Here is a 25,360-nt window from a genome sequence, read left to right as displayed (position 1 = left end):
CTTTTCATGTATATATCCATTTGCTTTTTGAAAGTTCCTATTGAATCTGCTTCCACTACCCTTTCAGGCTCTGGGTTCCAGATCATCATAACTTGCTGCCATTAACACTCTCTCTGGCCAAATGTTTTGTCTTTTACTACAACTATTACCATTCCCTTTTGTTTCATGATATCTGTCATTTAACCTCTCCCCACCCCCCCCCCCCCCCTCCGCTGCCTCATCACAGACATCCCCTTTTGTTCTTCTTCCCCATCTCCCCCATTTCACTTGCTCAAAACACATAACCTTTCATCAGAACTGGCAAAGGTTAGAAATGTAATCGATCTGAAACATCAACTCTGTTTCTCCCTCCACAGCTGCTGCCAGACCTGAATATTTCCAGAACTTTCTGTTTATATTTCAGATTTCCAGCATCTGCAGTATTTTCTTTTATTTAAGGTTAAGGGGAAATTTGATGAGATGTTCAAAATCATAGGGTTTTGATAGTTTCTCCTTATTTACTCTGTTTCAATTGGCAGAAGGGTTGTTAACCAGAGAACAAAAATGTATTTTTTATTCATTCATTGGATGTTGGCATCACTGGCAAGGCCAGCTATTATTGCCCATCCTTGGGAGTAATCCAGATATTATCACCTTCGGAGGTCCTGTTCTTTATTCTTTTCCTGGTTCCTAAAACTCTGCCTGTAGAACTTCAACTCTTTTCCTACTCATGTTATTGGTTCAAACATGGGTCATGACTTCTGCCTGTACCCTTCCCCTCACAGATTTTTTTGTTTTATTCATTCATTGGATCTGGGCATTGCTGGCAAGCCAGCATTTATTGCCCATCCCTAGTTGCTCTCAAGGTAGTGGCAGCGAACTGTCTTCTTGAACTGCTGCAGTCCTTGTGGTGTAGGTACACCAATAATGCTAGTAGGGTTGGGGGTGGGGGGGGGGGGGGGCAGTTCCAGGATTTTGATCCAGCAACAGTGAAAGAACAGCAATACCTTTCCAGGTCAGCATGGTGTATGGTTTGGAAGGGAACTTGCACGGGGTGATGCTCCCATCCCCCTTATTCTTATGGCTGGCAGAAGTCACAGGTTTGGAAGGTGCTGTCAAAGGAGCCTTGGCATGCTGCTGCAGTGCATCTTGTAGGTGGTACACACTACTGCCACTGTTGTGCCGGCAGTGGAGGAAGTGAATGCAGATGGGGTGCCGATCAACTGGGCTGCTTTGTCCTTGATGATGTCGAGCTCCTTGAGGGTTAAAGTTGCACTCAACCAGGCAAGTGAGGAGTACTCCATCACACTTCTGACTTGTGCCTTGTAGATGGTGGGCAGGTTTTGGGGAACATAGGAGCAGGAGTAGGCCATTCAGCCTATCGAGCCTGCCCGCCATTCAATATGAAACGGCTGATCATCCACTTCAATGTCTTTTTCCCACACTATCCTCATATCCCCTGATGTCATTGGTATTTAGAAATCTGTCAATCTCTGCTTTAAACATATTCAATGACTGAGCTTCCACAGGCCTCTGGAGTAGAGAATTCCAAAGATTCACAACCCTCCGAGTAAAGAAATTTCTCCTCATCTCTGTCCTAAGTGGCTTCCCCCTTAGTTTGAAATTGTGTCCCCTGGTTCTGGACTCCCCAACCAGGGAAAACATCTTAGCTGCATCTACCCTGTCTATCCCTTTAAATATTCTATAGGTTCCAATGAGATCAACTCTCATTCTTCAGAATACAGGCCCAGTTTCCCCAATCTCCCTTCATAGGACAGTCCCGCCATCCCGGGAACAAGTCTGGTGAACCTTCGTTGCACTCCCTCTATGGCAATAATATCTTTGCTCAAGGCGACCAAAATTGCACACAGTACTCAAGGTATGGTCTAACCAAGGTTCTATACAACTGAAGCAAGACTTCACTACTCCTGTACTCAAATCCTCTAGCGATAAAGGCTAACATACCATTAGCCTTCTTAATTATTTGCTGCACCTGCATATTAGCTCTCAGTGACTTATTGACAAGGACACCCAGGTCCCTTTGTACATCTACACTTTCTTGTCTCTTACCATTTAAGAAATACTCTGTACATCTATTCCTCCTACCAAAGTGGATAATCTCACATTTTTCCACATTATATTCCATCTGCCATGTTCTTGCCCACTCACTAAGTCTGTCCAAATCTCTTTGAAGCCCCTCTGCAACTTCCTCACAACCCACATTCCCATCTAGTTTTGTGTTATCCACGAACATGGAAATACTACATTTGGTCCCCACATCCAAATCATTGATATATATTGTGAACAGCCGGGGCTCAAGCACTGATCCCTGCGGTACCCCAGTAGTCACAGCCTGCCAATGCGAGAATGACCCCTTTATTCCGACTGTCTGCTTTCTGCCTGTTAACCAATCCTTAACCCATGCCAGTATATTACCTCCTATCCCAGGTGCTTTAATTTTGCTAACCAACTTCCTGTGGGGACTTTATCAAAAGCCTTCTGAAAATCCAAGTATACCACATCTACCGACACCCCTTTATCAATTCTGTTAGGAACACCCTCAAAAAACTTAAATAGGCTTGTCAAACATGATTTCCCATTCATAAATCCATGTTTACCATGCCCAATCAGCTCATTATTATTCATGTGCCCATTTATAACATCCTTTAGAATAGATTCTAGCATTTTCCCAACGACTGATGCAAGGCCACAGGTCTATAATTCCCAGTTTTCTCTCTCCCTCCCTTCTTAAATAGTGGGGTGACATTTGCGACCTTCCAATCTGCAGGAACCGCCCCAGAATCTATAGAATTTTGGAAGATGATCACCAATGCATCCACTATCGCCATTGCTACCTCTTTCAACACTCTGGGATGTAGAATACCTGGTCCTGGGGACTTATCAACCTTCAGCCCCATTATTTTCTCCAATACAACCTTCTTACTAATACTAATTTCCTTCAATTCTTCAATCTCCCTAGTCCCTTGGATTTCTAATTCTGGGAGATTCCTTGTACCTTCCTCAGTGAAGGCAGACACAAAGTAATCATTTAGCTTCACTGCCATTTCTCTACTCCCATCATAAATTCTCCTGATTCTGCCTGTAATGGACCCACATTTGTCTTAGCCAAACATTTCCTTTTTATGTAGTTATAGAAGCTTTTACAGTCTATTTTCATATTTTTTGCTAGCTTATATTCATATTCTATTCTCCCTTTCGTTCAGTTTCTTCATCCTCCTTTGCTGTATTCTAAAATCCTCCCAATCCTCAGGTTTACTACTATTTGCAGCAACTTTATAGGCCTTTTCTTTTAATCCTGTACAATTCTTAACTTCCTTTGTTAGCCATGGTTGACTGCCTTTACTTTTGGCGTTTTTGGGGAGTCAGGAGGTAGGTTACTCAGTGCAAAGGTCCCAGCCTCTGAACTGCTCTTGTTGCTACAGTATTTATGTGGCTGGCCCAGTTCAGTTTCCAGCCAACAGTAACCCCCAGGATGTTGATGCTGGGGATTTCATTGATGGTAATGAATGCCATTGAATGTCAAGGGGAGATGGTTGGATTCTCTTTTGTTGGAGATGGTCATTGCCTGGCACTTGTGTAGCGCAAATGTTACTTGCCACTTATCAGCCCAAGCCTGTTGTCCAGGTCTTGCTGCATGCGGTAAAGGAGTGCTTCATTTTCTGAGGAATTAGGAAAAGGATTCAACACTGTGCAATGATCAGCAAACATCCCCACTTCTGATCTTATGATGGAAGGAAGGTCATTGATGAAGCAGCTGAAAATGGTTGGGCCTAGGACACTACCCTGAGGACCGCCTGCAGTGATGTTCTGGGACTGAGATGATTGGCCTCCAACAATCACAGCTATCTTTCTTTGTGCTAGTTATAACTCCAGGAGCGGATAGTTTCTGTTCGGGTCTGAAGTTCTGTTAATGGATGATAAATACCTGGTCATTCAAGATAATAGTGTGAACAGGTGTTGGGTGTTAGTTAATTGTATTCAAATGTCTATATATAAAGCGCCAACCAGCACTGGCTAGTGGTGTTGTTTGGAGAGCAGAAGTTTGTTTATTGCTTGTCACAGAACTATCTACACCAGAGCATCCTAGTCTCAGTGTCTTCTTCACAAACAGGCTTGGAGACTTCTGTAAGTTTCCCCCCTGATTCTCATTGACTTCAATTTTGCTAGGGTTCGTTGATGCCACAATGGTCAAATGCTGCTTGATGTCAAGGGTCGCCGCTCTCACCTCACCTCTGGAATTCAACTGTTTTGTCCATGTTTGGGCCAAAGCAGGAATGAGATCTGGAGCCGGGTGGTCCTGGTGGAACCCAAGCATTGGTATTGCTGACTAATTGTCACTTCATAGTAGCATCAATGACAACTTTGATCACTGCTGATGATTGAGCATAGACTGATGGGGCAGTAATTGGCCAGATTGGATTTATCCTGCTTTTTGAAGGCAGGAACTACCTAACAATTTTCCACTTTGTTGGGCAGATGCCAGTGTTGTAGCTGTACCAGAACAACATGGCTAGGGGCATGTTGAGTTCTGAAGCACAAGTCTTCAACACTACAGCCGAGATGTTCTGCTGTTTAGCAGATTTTTAGTTCATCTTGTGGCTTCACCAAACTGGTACCTCATTTTTAGGTATGGTGCTGCTCCTGGCATACTCCCCTACACTCCTCATTGAACCAGGGTTGGTTCCTTGGTTTGATGGTAATGATAGAGTGAGGGCTATTCCAAGCCATGAGATTACAGAAAATTGTGGTGGTGTACAATCTTGCTGTGGCTGATGGCCCACACCACCTCCTGGATGCCCAGTTGAGCTGCTACATCTGATCTCAAACGATCCTATTTAGCATGATGCTAGTGCCACACAACAGTGTGAAGATGGGACTTTGTCTTCACAATGACTGTGCGATAGTCATTCCTACCAATATGGTCATGAAAATTGGCAGAATAATCTGAGGCAATAAGGAAAAAAAATTCTGCAAGTTATGATCTGCAATGCACTGCTGAAAACAGATTTAATACTGCCAAAAGTGAATTGAATAAATACTTGAAGGGGGTAAAATTGGCACAGCTGTTGGGAAAGAGCAAGGGAGTGGGACTATTTGGGTACTTGTTTCAGTCAGCACAGGCATGATGGGCCAAATGGCCACCTTCTATGCTGCATCATTTTATGACAAGGACCTTGAAATGTAAGAATTTTGAAATGATGTGTATTGGACTTACAGTTTCATGTCAAAGTTAAATACTGTTGTTCCAACTTACAGATTTGTGTAAGTATGTTTCCTACAATAAACAATTCTTAATTTAGTCTGAAAAATATTTGGTCTATCAGCACAGTGTTTGTCTGATCAGAAATCAAAAGTATGCAGTGGGCAATTATAAACTAGTAAACTCAGCAGTAACAAGTTAGAATGGTCTTCTGGAATACCACAAGAGACACTGACCTGATTATGGTCGCTTCCTTTTGCAAATAACGAGGGAGGAGTTTTGTGACACGGCCTAAACTGTAGATCTTCATTACTATCAATAACTGCAAGAAAATGGCCTCACAAACAAATCTGAAAACCAGTGAAGAGGGGTTTGCCCCGATTAAACAAAATGCCATTACTAAGTAAATAGGGCCCAATGGTTTACTCCTGCTTCTTCGAACTTGCTCTGCCATTCATTATGATCATGGCTGATTATCCAACTCAGTAGCCTGTTCCTGCTTTCGCCCCATACCCTTTGATCCCTTTACACCAAAGAGCCAAATCTAACTCCTTCTTGAAAACATACAATGTTTTGGCCTCAACTACTTTCTGTGGTAGCGAATTCCACAGGCTCACCACTCTCTGGGTGAAGAAATTTCTCCTCATCTCAGTCCTGAAAGGTTTACCCCGTATCCTTAGACTATGACTCCTGGTTCTGGACTCCCCTACCATCGGGAACATCCTTCCTGCATCTATCCTGTCAAGTCCTGTGAGAATTTTATAGGTTTCTATGAGATCCCCCTCACTCTTCTGAAGTCCAGCGAATATAATCCTAACCGACTCAATCTCTCCTCATACGTCAGTCCCGCCATCCCAGGAATTAGTCTGGTAAACCTTCGCTGCACTCCCTCTATAGCAAGAACATCCTTCCTCAGATAAGGAGACCAAAACTGCACACAGTATTCCAGGTATGGCCTCACCAAGGCCCTGTATAATTGCAGCAAGACATCCCTGCTCCTGTACTCGAATCCTCTCGCTTTGAAGGCCAACATACTATTTGCCTTTTTTACCGCCTATTGCACCTGCATACTTACCTTCAGCGACTGGTGTACTGGTGGGGCGGCGCAGTGGTTAGCACCGCAGCCTCACAGCTCCAGCGACCCGGGTTCAATTCTGGGTACTGCCTGTGTGGAGTTTGCAGGTTCTCCCTGTGTCTGCGTGGGTTTTCTCCGGGTGCTCCGGTTTCCTCCCACAAGTCAAAAAGACTTGCAGGTTGGTAGGTAAATTGGCCATTATAAATTGCCCCTAGTATAGGTAGGGAAATGTAGGGACGGGTGGGGATGTGGTAGGAATATGGGATTAGTGTAGGATTAGTATAAATGGGTGGTTGATGGTCGGTACAAACTCGGTGGGCCGAAGGGCCTGTTTCAGTGCTGTATCTCTAAACTAAACTAAACACCCAGGTCTCGCTGCATATTCCCCTCTCTCAGTTTATAGCCGTTCAGATAATAATATACCTTCCTGTTTTTGCTGCCAAAGTGGATAACCTCACATTTATCCACATTATACTGCATCTGTCATGCATTTGCTCACTCACTCAACTTGTCCAAATCACCCTGAAGCCTCTCTGCATCCTCCTCACAACTCACCCTTCCACCCAGTTTTGTCTCATCTGCAAATTTGGAGATATTACATTATTTCCCTCATCTAAATCATTAATGTATATCGTCAATAGCTGGGGTCCTAGCACCAATCCCTGCGGTACCCCACTATTGACTGCCTGCCATTCGTAAAAGGACCCATTTATCCCTACTCTTTGTTTCCTGTCCTCCAACCAATTTTCTATCCATCGCAATACACTATCCCCAATTTTTTTTTAAATTTTATTTTATTTGGAGATACAGCACTGAAACAGGCCCTTCGGTCCACCAAGTCTGTGTCAACCAGCAACCACCCATTTATACTAACCCTACAGTAATCCCATATTCCCTACCACCTACCTACACTAGGGGCAATTTACAATGGCCAATTTACCTACCACCTGCAAGTCTTTGGCTGTGGGAGGAAACCGGAGCACCCGGCGAAAACCCACGCGGTCACAGGGAGAACTTGCAAACTCCGCACAGACAGTACCCAGAATTGAACCCGGGTCCCTGGAGCTGTGAGGCTGTGGTGCCAACATGCTAATCTCTTATGTGGGACTTTATCGAAAGCCTTCTGAAAGTCCAAATAAACCACATCCACTGGCTCCCCCTCATCAACTCTACTAGTTACATCCTCGAAGAATTCTCGTAGATTTGTCAAGCATGATTTCCCTTTCGTAAATCCATGCTGACTCTGTCCAATTCTACCAGTGTTCTCCAAGTGCTCTGCTATAAAATCTTTGATAATGGACTCTAGAATTTTCTCCACTACTGACGTCAGGTTGACTGGACTATAATTCCCTGCTTTCTTTCTACCTCCCTTTTTAAATAGTGGGGTTACATTAGCTGCCCTCCAATCTGTCGGAACTGTTGCAGAGTCTATAGAATCTTGGAAGATGACCACCAATGCATCCACTATTTCTGGGGCCACTTCCTTAAGTACTCTGAGATGCAGACCATCAGGCCTTGGGGATTTATCGGCCTTCAATCCCATCAATTTCCCCAACACCATTTCTCTACTAATACTGATTTCTTTCAGTTCTTCGCTCTCACTAAACCCGGTGTTCCCTAACATTTCTGGTATGATATTTGTGTCCTCCTTTGTGAAAACAGAACCAAAGTATGCATTTAGTTGGTCAGCCATTTCTTTATTCCCCATAATAAATTCCCCTGTTTCTGACTGTAAGGGACCTACATTTGTCTTCAATCTTTTTCTCTTCACATACCTATAGAAACTTTTACAGTCAGTTTTTATGTTCCCCGCAAGCTTGCTCTCGTACTCTATTTTCCCCTTGTTAATCAATCCCTTAGTCCTCCTTTGCTGAATTCTAAACTGCTCCCAATCCTCAGGTCTGTTGTTTTTCCTGGCAAATTTACACGCCTCTTCCTTGGATCTAATGCTATCTCTAATTTCCCTTGCAAGCCATGGTTTGGCTACCTTTCCCTTTGCGCCAGACAGGGATAAACAATTGTTGTAATTCAGCCATGCGCTCTTTAAATGTTTGCCATTGCTTATCCACCATCATCCCTTTAAGTAACGTTTCCCAATCAGTCATGGCCAACTCGCACCTCATACCTTCGAAGTTTCCTCTACTAAAATTCAGGACCCTTGTCTCAGAATCAACTATGTCACTCTCTACCTTGAAGAAGAATTCTATCATATTATGGCCGCTCGTCCCCACGTGGTCTCACACCACTAGATTGTCAATTATTCCTCTCTCATTACACAATACCCAGTCTAGGATGGCCTGTTCTCTAGTTGGTTCCTCAACGTATTGGTCCAGAAAACCATCCCGTATACACTCCAAGAATTCCGCCTCTACGGTATTGTGACTAATTTGATTTGTCCAATCAATATGCAGATTAAAGTCACCCATAATTACAGATGTTCCTTTATCGCATGTATCTCTAATTTCCTGTTTAATGCCATTTCCAACATCACCACTACAGTTTAGGGGTCTATATACAACCCCCACTGAAGTTTTTGCCCCTTAGTGTTTCTCAGCTCTACCCACACAGATTCCATATCGTCAGAGCTAATATCTTTCCTCACTATTGCGTTAATTTCCTCTTTAACCAGCAATGCAACTCCACCGCCTTTTGCTTTTTGTCTGTTCTTCATAAATACTGAATATCCCTGGCTGTTCATTTCCCATCCCTGATCACCTTGCAGCCATGTCTCCATAGTCTTGACTATATCATACATTACATCTACATGCACCTAAACACACTGTAAAATGCAGTTTAAGTCATTATAAGAAATCACATTGTGTTTAAATTACAGACAATTTAAAATTTCATAAACTTTCAATATTATTCTCCCTGCTACAAATACACTTAGCTTGTCAACATTACAGCACAGAAAGGAGACCATTCGGTCCGCCGTCTCTGTGCCAGTTCTTAGAAAGAGTTGTCCAATTAGTAAACAACTTTTACTTATACTCCCACACTTTAAAAATGTAAAACATGTGAAATAAACTTTCAAAATAAATGTCAATACTGCATTACTATCATAAAACTATAAAGAAAGAGATGGAATCGCATTTGTAGCGGGGTGACGAGCCAGACCCTGGTGCTATCGCTGCTCCGGGCCCAGTTCCCGCGGACACATACCCCTCACATTCCAGCGGACACGGTAACGGCCTTCACTTCTCGCTCCTCAATTCAGCGCCGTTCTTCGGAGCGGTGCAGTGTGTTGGCCCCGTGTCTCGCACCCCGCCGGCTATGAGAGAGAGAGGGATGGATGGCTGGCTAGATGGTAGCAGCACTCGAACTCCAATCACAACAACAAAGCAGCTCCGATAGGCCGGCTCCCAACCTCTGTTTACCTCCGCCTCCTTCCGCAAACAGAGGCACCGAAGTCAGGCACGCACATTCGTCATCACCCCCTCCAACTGTCGGGTGGAAGTAAAACAGGCATCAATAAATATACCCCAATAAATACAGCTCTCTGCTGCGCCTTGTTGTTACGGTAACGGAATTCAGAATTTATTTCACACAGCATGTTGTGGTGAATGTGCGAATGTTAATCATTGAGTAGTTTTTGGAGTCGGCTCCAGCCTACAACTACCAGCATGCACCATCCCCAGAAATGACTACATTCCCCAGCAGGCAAAAGGCTGTTCCCAAATTCTGCCTGATTGCAAGAGGCTGGACAGCAGTTCTCAGAATGGAGTTATAGAATGGAGCCAGCCAGAAATATCATTGCTTTGTTTTCGAAATTTAAATTGAAGTTACAGGGGAAATTATAAATGACTTAGAAGAATTTAATTCTACGGGCGGATTATTTTTTCAATTCACATTTTTAGGAGGTAGGTGAAAATTGCTTCATTTGCCAATGCCAAAAATATCTTCCTCTCTTTTCGCTTCCTTTATAATTCCGCCAGGATACAGCTCCACAAATAAAACAGAAAATTCTGGACACACTCAGCAGTACCTGTGGAACTTTCAGATTTCCAGTATCTGTCGTATTTTGTTTTGTTTACATTTCCACAAATGTTGACAGTTCTGTGGTACCTTGCGCAACTCACCATTCTTCATGGTAAGATATGGAGTGTCTGCAGACTATCTGGCCTTTAGCTGAACTCATTACTGCCCTTATCCAATTGCCATGTGTACTTTATAGCAAAGTTTGTGATCAGATGTGGAAACTGTTTCGAAAGATGGACAACATAAACTCTTACGAAGCCAAGATTTGGGCTCTGAACTGACAAAAGGTTATGTGAAATAAAACTGCTCAATGAACATTATACTGTACAACACACCAAATCATGAAGTTAGATGAAGTGGATGATGATAGTAGATCACGACGAATGTCATCTCAAATGACACCAAACTTATGTTAAATCGCCCTCCTGGTAGCAAACCAGGCAAAATAGGTGTCAGTCTTGGCTCAGTGATAGGGCCCTTACTTGTGACTCAGAAGTCTGTGGTTCAAGCCCCTATCCCAGAAACTTGAGTACATAATATATTTCTGTGCGTTACTGTGGGAGTGCTGCAGTGCCAGAGGTGCTATCTTGCAGATGAGACATTAAACTGAGGTCCCATCTGCAATCTCAGGTGGATTTGAAAGATTCTGTGGCATTATTCAAAGAAGAGAATGGTGTTCTGGCCGACATTTATCCCACAACCAACATTACTAAAACAGGTTATTTATTTATTTAGATATACAGCACTGAAACAGGCCCTTCGGCCCACCGAGTCTGTGCCGACCAACAACCACCCATTTATACTAACCCTACAGTAATCCCATATTCCCTACCCACCTACCTACACTAGGGGCAATTTACAACAGCCAATTTACCTATCATCTGCAAGTCTTTGGCAGTGGGAGGAAACCGGAGCACCCAGCAAAAACCCACACGTTCACAGGGAGAACTTGCAAACTCCGCACAGGCAGTACCCAGAATCGAACCCGGGTCGCTGGAGCTATGAGGCTGCGGAGCGAGCCACTGCGCCACTGTGCCGACCCTATCTGAGCAGATAGTTTACTGCTGTTTGTGGGACCTTGTGTGCAAATTGGCTGCCATGTTTACCTTAATTTTAACTGTAACGACTCTTCAAAAAGTACTTCATTAGGTGTGAAGCTTTGGGATGCCCTGAGGATGTGAAAGGTGTTGTAACAAAACAGGTTTGTTCATTTTCCACCCTAATAAGATTGCAGTTCTGTTAGCATTACTTTAGGTAAGGTCAACTAATTCAGTACGCGTCAAGGTTTGAACATTTGGCCCTGATCACTGCAGCTCCACATCACACCAGATGGTGCACCTACTGCAAAGCTAGCAGGAGAACCAGATCTTCTGTTCTTTATAGGGTACTGTAATGATCAGGACTTAAATGCGCTTTATTCCAAACCTTGCCTTTAGGAGGTTGAGGAAACAGGTGAACATATTTTGCTTGCCAATATCTTCAAAAGGAATATTCCAAGATTGAAGGCTTAGGGCTGACTGGTTCCTCATTTGATTGCAGAAACCAGGCCAAGAGGCAGAATGATTATGCCTATGCAAGCAACGCAGTCCACTCACAGTCAGATTAAATTTCTGACATCTGCTTTGCCTGCCTTCACCTTCACAAATATATTCCATTTTGCAGTTTTATGTCACTGCACAAGATGAAATATGAAGGCTGAATTTCCTTTTAATATGTTGACAGGCCTGTAATGTATGATGCATATTTTAACAATAAACGAGGTTTATGTGCAATGTTGAGATCTTGTGTTGAATGCAGTTCCATGAGCAGACAGTGATTGAGCAATCTCAATTGCTCTGGCCTGGCTGTCTGACACTGGCTTGGTGATATCTTCCTGTTGGTGTGAACGAGGTTGTTGGTCGATGTTGTGGATTCCATTGCTTTGGCCTGGCCATCTGATGTTATCTATTGCTCTGTGTTAGTCGCTCTGGTCTGGAGAGCCATTGCTGTCTGTAACAAGAAATCATGGAATGTGTGAAGGGTTTTTAGGCCGCAGCAAAGCTTGTTCTTTTGACGCAATTATATTCTGCTCAGTGATGGACACTAACCAGTCTGCTTGATCTCCGGAACTTCTTACTTGTCTTCTCAAAAGGTAAATGAGGCAAAACTGCAGAACATTGCACCTGGTATTCTGTGTATTAGACAAGTTGTCATGGTATCTCTCAGGGACTTTTTCTGTTTTATGCTACAGTTAGCTCCCCGACTGAAATTCCCCCATGGTGACTGAAGCGTTGTCCTTGTTCACTGTGTCATTAGTGGAGAAGTTTAATGATGTTTTAAGCGGGGGACTCCCGAACAAAATGTCTTCCCTGGCTGTGTCTAACCATCAATTTTACAAACACAAAATGGGTAACAGATGATTGAGTGAGGCTGGGAAATGGGAAACTAGCTTCCTTTTATAATGTTTTAATTTAGTTTGATGTACTTCCCACTTAATAGGCCTTTAAATGACATTTCCCATTAAGGTTGTAATTTTATTAAAGTGAGAAACCCAGATAAAGGATCATATTTCAAAATAGTTGAACCATAAGACAAGATAAAAAACTTGCATTAACACGATACTTCGATGTGCTTCATAATAACCAAACTGTTTCTTCTGAAGTGTAGTTACTGTTAGGTCAGCAAACAGTGCTGTCAACCTTGGGCTTTAAAAACCTGAAGATTGTAGGAGAACAATAATGATGGCAGTAAGGAGTTCCACATTTGAGATGGCCCAGAAATTCCTGAAGTGTCATAACAGGCATTTTAAGCAGAAATTTATTCTGAAAATTCCTGAATCTTACTGGCATACACAGGCCTGAAAAAAAAGGTGTAAAAAAAGTGGAAATCACTGTAAACAATTGGGGCCCTAGGAAAGTGCCAAACTTTTGTCATATTCATTCTTTAAGTTTCTCTTCATATATGACAATTAAACCCTGAAGCCAAATGCAACTATTTATGGACATTAGGTACAGCATGTTGAAGAAATAACAATTAAAAAAATTTCAGTTTTTAATGCAAAACAATCTGATGGCATAAAGATGTATTCAAAGACCCAGAAAATATATTGTTAGTCTCAATGAGGAGAATTTTTTAACAAGTGCATTAAAAAGTCCCTATAAAATACCAGAAGTACAATTGGAATTGTGCCTAAAAGTTTAAGTGTAAATTTTCAGCCTGCTCACTGGCTTAAATTAAGGAAATTCTCATGAGTTACAATTTTTAATGGCGACATGGTTATGTTAATAAGCAATATGGTGTTTTCGCATGGGTTTTGTACAATTGGTGTAAAAGATCAGTGAAACTTAAATGTAGCTTATAAACTAATGCAGGTCACTTATGTTTGAACATCCTTAATCCTTTGTGCTGAATGTCAACATTACGTTTAATTTGCAGCAAAACAATGCAAATATTCAGGAAGTTCAGGGCCAACATTTTACTTTAACACAGGTTTCAGGAAGGAGGAACATGCACAACTGTACATTTGGAACTGAGGAGAAGGAAAGGGAAAGATATGGAACAATTACTGTAACATATTGAAATTAAGACAAAAAGGTTGAAAGAAACAGATGAAGTGGTTGGAGAATAGAGATGAGAGAAGAACAGTCTATTTGATGATGAGCTTTTCCGTAGAATCTATTCAAGAATGCTAGAAAAGTGTTAGAGCAAATTCTGAAGATAGAGTAGTTGTATTTAATTTTTTCATCTCTCTGAGGTGCGTGTAAAAAAAAATTCCCATGGCACTACTTCGAAGAGCAGGGAAGTTATTACTTTATTTGCTGCTCGTGATGTGGCCTTCTCGACACTGGGGAGACCAAACACGGACTGAGTGACTGCTTTGCAGAACACCACTGTTCAGTCTGCAAATATGACCCTGAGCTTCCAGTTGTCTGTCATTTTAATTCCCCACCTTACTCTCACTTTGACATTTCCGTCTTTGAACCCCCGCAGCGTTCCAATGAGGCTCAATGCAGGCTTGAGCAACAGCACATCATCTTTTGACTCGGCACTTTACAGCCTAGTCAACATTGAGTTCAACAATTTTTAGAGTTTAACCTCTGCCCCCATTTTGTTTAATCTTTTTTCCCCCCCTCTCTTTCTCTTATTTTCCCGCTTTTCTTTGCTTTCGGATGGCAGCTATACATAATCCTGTCATTCGCACCTCCTCTAGACTCACTTTTTGTTTCTTTACTTGTCCTTTTACCCTTTTGGCCTTTCACCATGAACCCTTTTGTCTTTTAATCTCTTCTCCCTTCCACCTTATCCCAAACATTCCCTTTTTTTCTTTTTCCCACATTCCTCTCTTTCATTGCTCAAAACTTATTAGATTTCTGATTTTTCCCAGTTATGATAAAATGTTGCAGACCTGAAACATTAACTCTGTTTCTCTGTCCAAAGCTGCTGAATATTTCCAGAACTTTCTGTTTTCATTTCAGATTTCCAACATCTGCAGTATTTTGATTTTGTGTAAGTTATGCCAGTGTTCTGGCTAATTTTTATTCCTCAATTAACATCACTGAAAAACATATTTACTGGTCATTGTCATATTGCTGTTTGTGGGACCTTGCTGTGCACTAATTGGCTGCTGTGTTTCTGACATTATCTACACTCCAAAGGTGCTGCATTGGCTGTAAAGCATTTTGGGATGTCCTGAAAGGTGTTATGGAAATGCAAATCTTTTTTGCCATAGATATGGGCTTTGTACAGAGTTAAGAGTTGGATGCTAAAAAGAAAACTAGATTTTTTTCGGAAGTAACCAGCAATAAAACAAGTGTGGGAGTTGCATTTGAAAGAAAGAAAAACATGTAAAAATTGAAATTCTATCGCTATTCTAAGATGGTTCTAAAGCACCTCCCAACCAATGAAAAACCTTTGAGTTGTCCTTACTGTTGTAATGTAGGAAAAGGTACAGCCAATATATGGTCCAACAAAGTCCTATTAACAACACTGATAAATTACTAGATAATCTGTCTTATTGTTGCTTGAGCAATAAATGTTCAACAGGACATCTCTTGTCCTTCTTTGAATAGTATCACTGGATTTTTTTATGTCCACTTGAGGGGACAGGCAGGTGTCATTTGAAAGACAATTCCTCCAACATGCAGCACTCTCTCAGTACTGCATTGAAATGTCAGCCTAGATTATCTGCTCAAGTAGGGCTTTAACCCAGGAGTTTTTACCTCATAGTTGAGAGTGCTACCAGTGAGCCAAGGATATCATGATATAGTAAGGCCAAAATATGAGTAAGGACTAAGGGTAACGCATCAAAGGTTGGAGGCAGTAATCCTTGTTTTAGACTAGGGAGAGACAGGAAGAAATTGCATCTTTGAAGAATTGAAATAAGATTCTATTGCTAGATTAAAAGGTGTGGAACAGGTCAGGATTGAGTATAAGGTGCCCAATCTTTTCTCTTTTGGCCTGCAGATGCATATCGGGAGCATGATTGGCCACATACAATGTTTAAATTTATTTCCATATGTTTAAAGTTGGTGATACTAATAGATTTGGGATTTGTTCACTGTGGAGAGAGTGCTGCTAAAAACAACTCTGCAGGTCCACAAAATTAAAACTCCCTAACCCAACAACCAAAGAAAAATCTTGCATTTAAGGTTGCACATCCTTGAGTTGTATTAAAATGCATCGTAGCGAATGGAGTACTTCTGAAGTGTCATGTAGGTAAGAGCAGTGGCAGTTTGCAAACAGCAAGGTCCCACAAACAACATAAACATTTTTTTTGGCAGTGCTAGGGGAGGATTGTTGTCTGGTATATTCCCTGCACAAATGAAAGATAAATGCAATTAGGATTGAGTTGTCATGGCTTGGCAGGGTGGGTGGTTGTAATAGAAGTGGAGATTGTGAGTACTGATGGTGACTGATCTGCAGGAAGTAAGTGAATAAAAAAGTGATCCATCAGCTGGTTGATACAGAGGTGCTGTGAGATCAGAATGCTCGTCCATCGTTTGCTGCTGTCTGTCTCAATGACGTTGCTTGATGCACAGCTGGCACTCTGGGCTCTATGTCTCCGGTCTGGCTCTGTGATGCTGATTGACGCTCCTTGCCCGATTGCTCCCGCCTGCCCCGCTTGGTTTCTCTGGATCTGCTGCTTGGTGGTCGGAGGAGGGGGGAGGGGAAGGGAACTACCTCCCCCCCAAAAAAACAAACAAAACACCCAACAAAGAAGCAACCGATCCTCGGAACTCGGTCTCGCCAGCCTGCGTGAATAAGGCTGGGAGGTGTGTGTGGCGGAGCGGGAACCCGCAGCTGCTTTCCCTGTGTAAACGGTAGGCCCAATCCTCCAGCCGGGGGAGTCGAGCCAAGCGGAGCCTCTGGCAGGCGCGTAGAACAGCCCCGGCTGGAGACGGGAATCGTGTGATCCCGCGCAGCACACACGCCACGAACCCCTCCGGGCCAGAGCGCAAACTCTCCCTGCCATGTCGGCTGGCTAGGCGGCTGCACTGGGAGTGGGAGTGTGCATGTGCTATGCTCTTTCTCTCTCTCTCTGTCCAGCCAGGTATACTGAACCATCAAGAGGCGGTAAATCGTCCCTGGTTAAATGTCACACCAAACTCTTCACCCCCTCCACCTTTCATTCCTGTACAGAACATTGTTCTCCAGATTTCATCGCGCTGAAAATGGTTTGTGGGTTTAATTGAGGGATGGCAATCTTAATTAGGGGAAATTCAGAAACTAAATTACCCCCCCCCCCCCCACACACACACACACACATTCTTCTGTGACACGCTGTTAAAGCGGCAAAAAGTTTGAATTACAGGAATATTGCTGTGTACTTGTATTGTCTACAGATTTTTGCAGCATCCTGATAATTTACAGAGACCACATTCTGCCGGACTGTGCAGAGAGCTGACATCAAATCACCAGTCTATTCCTCCTGGAGTTGCATGTACCCTTCATTTATTAGAGTGGTTTGCATATAGTTTTGCTATTGTAAATAACTGTAAATTATGTTTGTAAAATAAGTTTTTTTTTTTCTTGTGTGAAGAAAAGTGATTGCAGGGTTTTAGTCTGGCTGCTTTTGTGAGAGAGACCCAGAGTTGTTTTAACATTGAACACTAGAAGCTTCTGCCCTAGTTTTGTCGCTGCCAGGGTGTCTTCGATTGTGACAGGATTCCAGTTTATTTGTTGTAATCTTGGAAAGGATATTGGAATCAGGATGAGATGGTATGCAAATGCTCTTATTTGCTGATTTGACCCGTTTGAAATTTGTGGGCCTAATAATTTCCAAAGAGCTCTTATTTTTACATTGCTGATCTATCTGAATCATCACGTCAAAATGTAATTGTTTAGTGAGTAGATTAAAATAGGGAATGCTCAAACAGCTGGAATTGGAGGAGTTCAAATATCTTGAGGTCAGAAGCATGGACAAATTTAAGGCACAGAAGGAGGCCATTTCGTCCATCACGTTTGCGCCTGCCGCAACACATTATCCAGCCGAATCCCACCTTCCAGCTCTTGGTCTTTAGCCCTGTAGGTTATGGCACTTCAAGTGCATATCCAAGTATTTTTAAAATCTAGTGGGTTTTCTGACTCTAGCACCCTTTCAGCATTGAGTTCCAGACTCCCACCACTCGTTGGAAAAATTATTCCTCAATTGCCCTTTATTTCTTCTGCCACTATGCTGCCTAGTTATTGACCTCTCTCACTGGGTTGTAGGGCTGGAGGAAATTCTACAAATAGGGAAGCGTGCAGGGATTTGAAAATGAGGATGAGAATTTTAATATCAGTGCTTTGCCGGGACCGAATGTAGATCAGCCAGCACAGGAGTGATGTGTAAATGGAACTTGGTGCGCCTTAGGATATGCGTAGTGGAGTTATGGGTGACCTCAATTTTATGGAGGGTAGAACGTAGGAGGTCGACCAGGACTGATTTGGAATAGTCATCGAGAGGTAACAAAGGTGCTTAGATGAGGGTTTCTGCAGCAAATGAGCTGAGGCATTGGGGAAAATAATTGGTGAGGCACTTCAACCATGAACAGTGTTGATAGCGAGGGAAGAGGCTGAAGGAATTTTGGGAGGGATAAGTGCACTCTATGTTTATCACATTTAGTTGTTAGTTTTATTTATTGCTGTTATGCAATGTTGTGATTTCTTGTCAGATGAGTAGTAAATAGCACCTGTTATACAAGTGTTTGGGCCAGGTTGCACCTTGAATACCGTCTTCAGTTCTGGTCACTGGAATGCAAAGAAGCATCCAAACCTTGGAGTTGGTCTAGAGAAGGATAAAGGGGCTGATTCCGAGTATCAGAACATGGCAGAATTAGGAGGATTGGGGAGAAAATATTGGATGGTTTGGTGTTGAAAGGAAGAATGGGTTTTTATGCAAGATACTGAGCAGAATAGAACAATTTCATTCAAAGCACTATATTTTAAAGTAAACCTCAACTGTACGCACAGACAAAACTATGAATTGATTAAAGATAACATCAGGACTGATGTTAACACTTTTGAACAAAGTCATTAATGACTTTCTGCCAAGTGTATTGGAGCCACATATTCTGTAAGAATGAGACAGATGAGTTCCTTTATACTTGCATTTGAGAACTGCTGATACATTTAGTTGCATCTGACGCCAAGAATATAAATTTGAGTGCCGCTGACGTTGAGTGATGAATCAAAATTGTCAGTAATCATAGGTTTTTATTTTTCAAGTTTATTAACAATAGCTCCCTCCCTTTGGCTCCTTTTTTCTCCACTTAATTTTGATTTCCTTAATGTTTTTTGGGAGGGGCAGTAAAGCGAGGAGAGTTCTGGCTTGTTCGCCTCCTACATAAAGTTACTGTCCATTGTAACACTGCACTGTGCAGAGCAGAAGTTCAAAGGTATTTGAGTCTGCTGAATTAGGTCAGTTCAGTCGGCACAGCTCTTGAGGTGCGATGCTGGCCTCGATGTCCTACTCCAGTTTGTAACCGTGAGTGGGCAAGAAGAGAAACCATTTCTGGAGTTGCTTTGGCTATGATTTGAATCGAGTGAGGGTATTCTCAGTGAGTTGGAGAACAGAGGAGAGGTGCTGTAGAAAGACAGTGTGGTTGACCATGTCAAAGGCAGTAAAGGCGAATGAGAAGGAATATTGCACCATGATTGCAGTTGCAGAGGATGTTATTTGTAACTTTGAGTTGGGGCGAGCTTCAGTGCTGTGATGTGGCAGAAAGCTAATTTCAGCTGTGGCTCATTGATAGTACTCTTGCCTCTGTTACGGCCACGTTGTGCGATGTGGGTGGTTCTCACTGTTCAACTCCCCACATCACCGCAGCAAGTGTTTTGTTATTAGGGTTTAGCCCCTTGGTGTTTTTTTTTCAAATAAACAGACAGCGACAGGTTTTCTTGTAGGTTTTTAAAAAAAAAACAAAATCAATTTTTTATTGATCAATAAGACTTATCCCGAAATTGTCACAACCACATCTATTCTCACATTTGCTTGCTCCCGAGCGCGAGCACACAAGAAACAGACAGACAGATAGAGAAAAAAAGTTAATTTTATTGGTGGGGGGGGTGGGGGGGGGGGGGTGGTGGAGAAACAGGACAGGTCATTATAAATCTGTTGAATTTTCTTGGAAGTTAAGTTCTTGATGGGTACAGGCCTAAGATGATTGTAAATTTCGCTCTTGATTGAAAGTTCAGTTGAAGATGGTGGGTCACTTCTAGTTCACTGCTGTCTAATGTAGATGTAGGATTCTGCAGCAGGGCATGTGCCTTCTGGCTTGCTGGAAAACAAACTGCTGAATGGTGCTTTTCTCTGTGGCCTCTCTCTTTCGGCTGTATTTTTTTTATGGTAAAGCTATGTTACTTCTCACCTCCCGGTCGGAGATGTTCTGATCTCTTCTCCATGGTGATTGCACAATGGCTACGTGGCTACTTCACACCTTCTTTGTTTCCAGAATTGAATGTCTTCTGAATGTTTTAGGATGGGGTGCAATTGACACCTCGTAGCTTTGAATATTTGTCCTTTTTCCCTGTGAGACAGTTTGAATACACAGAGACCAATCCCTTTTTCATTGGTGGCCATTTTGGACCATTGTTTTTTTGAAAATAAAAGTGCATTTTTAAAAGACAAAGTCAGTTTTTCATAACTCTTCAGAGTTAGTCCATAATTTGTATCATCGCACTTCTGGTGTGTGTGACACCTCTGATTCGGAACTTTGTTGGTTTGAGCTCGAAACTTAAGCTCGAAATCTCGGTCGAAACTCCTAATGGAGTACTGAGAGAGTGCTACGCTGTTGGAGGTGCTATCTTTTGTGTGAGACATTAAATAAGCTGCCTCTGCCCTCTCAGCTGGATGTAAAAGATCCTATGGTACAACTTTTGAGAACAGCAGGGAATCTCTCTCCAGTGTCTTGGCCAATATTTATTCCTCAAACAGCATCGCTAAACATATTATATGACCATTATCTCATTGCTGTTTTTGGGATCTTCTGTGCACAAAATTGGCTGCCACATTTCCTACAACAGTGACTACTCTTCAAAAGTAGTGAATTGGCTATAAAGCACTTTGGAGCATCTTAAATTGTGGAAGATGCTATATAAATGAAGAGATGCAAACTTTTAGTTGTGGGAAAGATGGGCATATATTTGGACAACCCATTCAAGAACTTTGGACGGAAAAGGAAGATTGGAGATGGGGCAGCTGTTTGAAAGGACAGTGGTGTCAAGAGTGGATTTTTTGAGGAAGGGGAATGTGAAAGCAATTTTTTGGGGACAGTGTGAATCGAGGGAACTAGTTATAACGCCAGCTGTCATGGAAACCAGGAAAGGAAGTCGGGTGGTACGTAGTTTGGTGGGAATGGGATAAAGGGCAATAGTGGGTCTTGTGGACAAGATGAGGTCAGAGAGGGCATGAGGGGAAACTGGAGAGAAACTGAGAAAAGACTTCAGTTCAGGATGGGAGCCTTCAAGAAGTTGCCTTCAGGGAGGTTTGGAATGGTGGGGGGGATGTGACAGAGGCAGCAGAATGAATGGCTTCAATCTTAATCCATCACTCACCTACCTTTGATTCATCGTCACTGTGCTTTTTCCCTTATCTTTCTCTTCAGACTCACCTTTCCACATCTTCCTTGATTTAATCTCCACACTCAACTACTGACTATTCATTTTTTTTCTTAGTTTCCTTGCTTGCTGATCTTGTTGATGGCTCCAGACACATCTCCCTTTCAAGACCATAGTCTTAACCCTTGACCTGTAAGTGTTCTCCAATTACCCCCAGTTCTAACCTCTCCTACTCCCAAGATCCTTAAATGTATCATCTCTCCTGCAAAACACAGCTTGAATCTCTTCAGTTATGTTCATTTTTCCTGCTACAAGATCGAGATGGGCCTAATGAAAATCACTGCTTGCATCCTCTGTGCCTGGCGCATAATCCCTCCTGTTCACATAAATCCTTTCAGGGCATTTAACATAGTTGACTGCACCATCCACCTCCACTGTTCTGTGGACTGCACTTGTGTTGTTCCACTCCTATCTGTCCCAATGCAGCCAGTAAATCTCCAGCAATGCCTTCTCATCCTGTGCCACATAATCTGTCTTTAGCCCCTTGCTGTACCTCCTACATGCTGCTACTTCGTGGTGATATCCGCAGGCCTGGAGTCATGTCATATGACATTCATTTCTACCTCTCCCCCACTTCCCTTGACCCCACGACCACCTCTGTGCTTTCAGGGATAAAGAGAAAAAAAATTTCGGGGAAAAGGCCAGGGAGTGGGACTAGATGAGTTGCTCTTGCAGAGAGCTGGCACAGATACGATGGACTGAATGGCCTCATTCTGTGCTGTAGACATTCTATGATTCTATGAGGATGCCTGTCTGGCATAAATCAGGAATGAGCCGGAATTTCCTTCAACTACAGATTGAAAACTGTAAAGGCATATTTTTCAGTCTTCACCATAGAAAGAAAGACTTGTGTTTATGTAGGGCCCTTCAGGACTTCCCAAAATGCTTTGCAGCCAATCAAGTACTTTTCAGGTGGTATCACTGTAGGGAACGTGGCAGCCAGGTTGTGCACAGTCAGCTCCCACAGAGATAAATGACGAGATAATCTGTTTTGATGATCTTGATTGAGAGATAAATATTGACCAGGACTCAGAAATCCCCTGCCCTTCTTATGAAATGGTGCCCTGGGGCCTTTTTATGTGCATCTGAGAGGACAAATGGAGCCACAGTTTAGCATTTCATTCTGAAAGGTGGAAACTCTACTCCCTTGTTGCTGATTAATTCTGCCTCCTTCCTCCCCTCAAATCTTTGCCAGATTAAATTTGGCTGTGCAAAATCCTGTTCAACTTGGGGTTGAGCTTCTAACCCTTTGTCCTTCGATATTGATACCCTCATCCACTCTTTCATTAGCTCAAGATTCTATTTCTCCCATGTAAGCCTCTCATCCTCCCCATTCCATAATCTTCAACTTGTCTAAAATTACTCCCTGTATCTAATTAATTCCTGCTTACTATTTCCAACAACCTCTCCTGTCTATACTTATTGATGTACACTGCCCCCCCCCCCCCCATTCTACCCACATTGAATTTAAAATCCTCCGACCATTCAAATCCCTCACTGCTTACTGCACCCAAGCTTTAAAACCTCCTACATTAAGTCCCCCTTCTCTGCCCTTTGGTTCTCCCTCTCTACCTTATCAAAAGGCTCCTGAAAACAAAGTTTGCATTCGCACCCTTGCTGCCACTTTACATTCTCCCACATCTTGATGTTTGTTCCTTTTTTTTCCCTGTATAAAGTGACGGATGCATTTTTGATATAAAATATTATGTAAATGCAAATCGTTGTTCATTCCTACTATTAGTAGAAAGATATGCTGCTTTCAAAACAGGCAAAGTAAGGAGATGGCATCAATGTAAAATAATACATATCAATCGAGGAGCAATTCATTCTTCTTGTTCGGACCTGAACACACAAGACTTAACAAATATTGGATACCATAATTAGTATGACTTCAGTTGTTTTTTTTTAATAACTTTGTATTTATCATTAATGGGGAGGAGGGCCTTCCCTAACAGTGATGATGTTTCAAATGATGGGCTGCAAAATATGAATTTGGATTTTTCATGCTGACTAATTCCCGCTGCCTTGGTTGATCATATCTCCATATTTGATTAATCACTCACTGATGCTTGTTATATATTTGCAGGAAATATCAATCTGATTAATCTGGTTATTGCAAATTATTTGCAGGGCTAGCAATCCATATAACCACAGCCAATCAAATATTTAAGCCAGTTAATTCTTCAATTTTGGAATGGAAAATAGTGGGGGAAAGAAATAATTACATCTGCCAATGATTTGACTGGTTACCATGCTTATCATCTTGAGTGTTGACAATGGTGCAGCTAGTGATCAGATAAGCGAATGAGATGAAGGGTCGTGGCTGCTATTGTGTGGTGAAAAGGGGAAATATTTGTTTTAGAATGATGGTATAACTATTTTGCCAGTACAATGATTCATAAAATGTTAAATTTCTTCCCTATAAAAGAAGCAAGTTGCTGTAATTTAATACATTGGGCTTTTGGTGCAATTTAGTTTTATATTCCAGAATCATCGGACAGGTCAGGGTTCTTGAAAGCTTAAGATTTGTGATTTATTTTGTGGCGAGAGTCACATTGCCAGTAAAGTAAGATACACTTGTGTTGCACCTTGTTACATATCAGAAATGAACACAAGAAATAGGACCACGTCCATATGGCCCATCGAGCCTTCTCTGCCATTCAGTACGATCTTGGGCTTCAACTCCACTTTCCTGCCTGCTCGCCATATCCCATGATTCCCTGAGAGACAGAAAATCTGTCTATCCCAGACTTAAAAGTATTCAACAGTGGAGCATCCAAAACCCTCTGGGGTAGAGAATTCCAAAGATTCACAACCCTTTGAGTGAAGTAATTTCCCCTCATCTTAGTCCTAAACGATTGGCCCCTTATCATGAGACTGTACCCGTGTTTTAGATTCCCTGACCAGCGGAAGCAATCTCTCAGCTTCTACCCTATCCAGCCCCTTCAGAATCTTGTATGTTTCAATGAGATTGCCTCTCATTCTTCTAAACTCCAGACAGTATGGGCCCAATTTACTCAACCTCTCATCATAGGACATCCCTCAGGAACCAATCTTGTGAACCTTTGCTGTTCTGCCTCCAAGCAGGTATATCCTCCCTTAAATGTGGAGACCAAAACTGTACACAGTCCTCCAAATGTGGTCTCACCATAAGCCTGTACAATTGTAGGAAGACTTCTTCGTTTCTATATTCCAATCCGTTTGCAATAAAGGCCTACATGCCATTTGCCTTCCAAGTTACTTGCTGTATCTGCGTGCTAACTTTTTGCGTTCCTTGAATATGCACACCCAAGACGCCTTGAGCATCAACACTTAAAAGTTTCACACCTTTTTAAAAAAAAAATCTGCTTTTCTATTATGACCAGAGTGAATAATTTCACACTTCCCTACATTATACTCCATTTGCCATCTTGTTGCCCACTCACTTTACCTGTCTATATCTCTTCTCAGCCTCTGTGTGTCCTCCCCACAGCTTACCTTTCCACCTACCTTTTTATCATCAGCAAACCTAGCTACATTACTCTCTGTTTCTTTATCTAAGTCATTAATATAGATTGTAAATAGCCGAGGCCCCAGCACTGATCTTTGCAGCACTCCACTATTCACTGCCTGTCAACTTGAAAATGTCACATTTCTGCCCACTCTTTGTTTCCTGTCTGTTATCCAATCATCTATCCATGCTAACATGTTACCTCCAACTCCATAAGCCCTTATTTTGCCTGTTAACCTTTTGTGTGGCACCTTATCGAATGTCTTTTGGAAATCCAGGTATATTATATCTACTGGTTCCCCTTTATCTACCCGACCAGTTACATCCTCAAAAATCTCTAATACATTTGTTAAACAGGATTTCCCTTAAGTAACACCATGTTGACTTGTTCTAATCATACTGTGCTTTTCGAAGTGCATTAATATTTCCTTAATAATAGATTCCAGCATTTTCCTGAAGACTGAATTGGCCTGTAGTTCAGTTTTCTCTCTTCCCCCCCCTTTCTTGAGAAGCGGTGTAACATTTGCCAACTTCCAATCTG

General features: G+C 42.3%; 2 protein-coding genes across 9 annotated transcripts in view; one reads left to right on the top strand and one right to left on the bottom strand.

The window, feature by feature from the left end:
• Positions 1 to 9,669, bottom strand: part of atg13 (ATG13 autophagy related 13 homolog (S. cerevisiae)) — a 173,880-nt gene extending 164,211 nt beyond the window's left edge. For all 4 annotated transcript variants that reach the window (XM_068045973.1, XM_068045976.1, XM_068045974.1 and 1 more), the window contains exon 1: positions 9,438 to 9,669. The gene's annotated coding sequence lies outside the window, so the exon portion shown is untranslated. The remainder of the gene's footprint in view (positions 1 to 9,437) is intronic.
• A 2,534-nt stretch (positions 9,670 to 12,203) lies between these two features.
• The window catches only part of LOC137376960 (activating molecule in BECN1-regulated autophagy protein 1-like), a 577,540-nt gene continuing 564,383 nt past the window's right edge, over positions 12,204 to 25,360 (top strand). For 2 of the 5 annotated variants that reach the window (XM_068045972.1, XM_068045968.1), the window contains exon 1: positions 16,328 to 16,552. The gene's annotated coding sequence lies outside the window, so the exon portion shown is untranslated. Of the gene's footprint in view, positions 12,385 to 14,707; positions 14,739 to 16,327; positions 16,553 to 25,360 lie in introns of those variants that run through there. The other 3 variants (XM_068045971.1, XM_068045969.1, XM_068045970.1) reach the window with 3 other exon arrangements.

Source organism: Heterodontus francisci, chromosome 14 (genome assembly GCF_036365525.1).
Source record: "Heterodontus francisci isolate sHetFra1 chromosome 14, sHetFra1.hap1, whole genome shotgun sequence".
In the NCBI taxonomy this organism is placed as follows: domain Eukaryota; kingdom Metazoa; phylum Chordata; class Chondrichthyes; order Heterodontiformes; family Heterodontidae; genus Heterodontus; species Heterodontus francisci.
The sequence above is the reverse complement of the archived record's forward strand: the minus strand, read 5'-3'. Positions and strand labels throughout refer to the sequence as shown.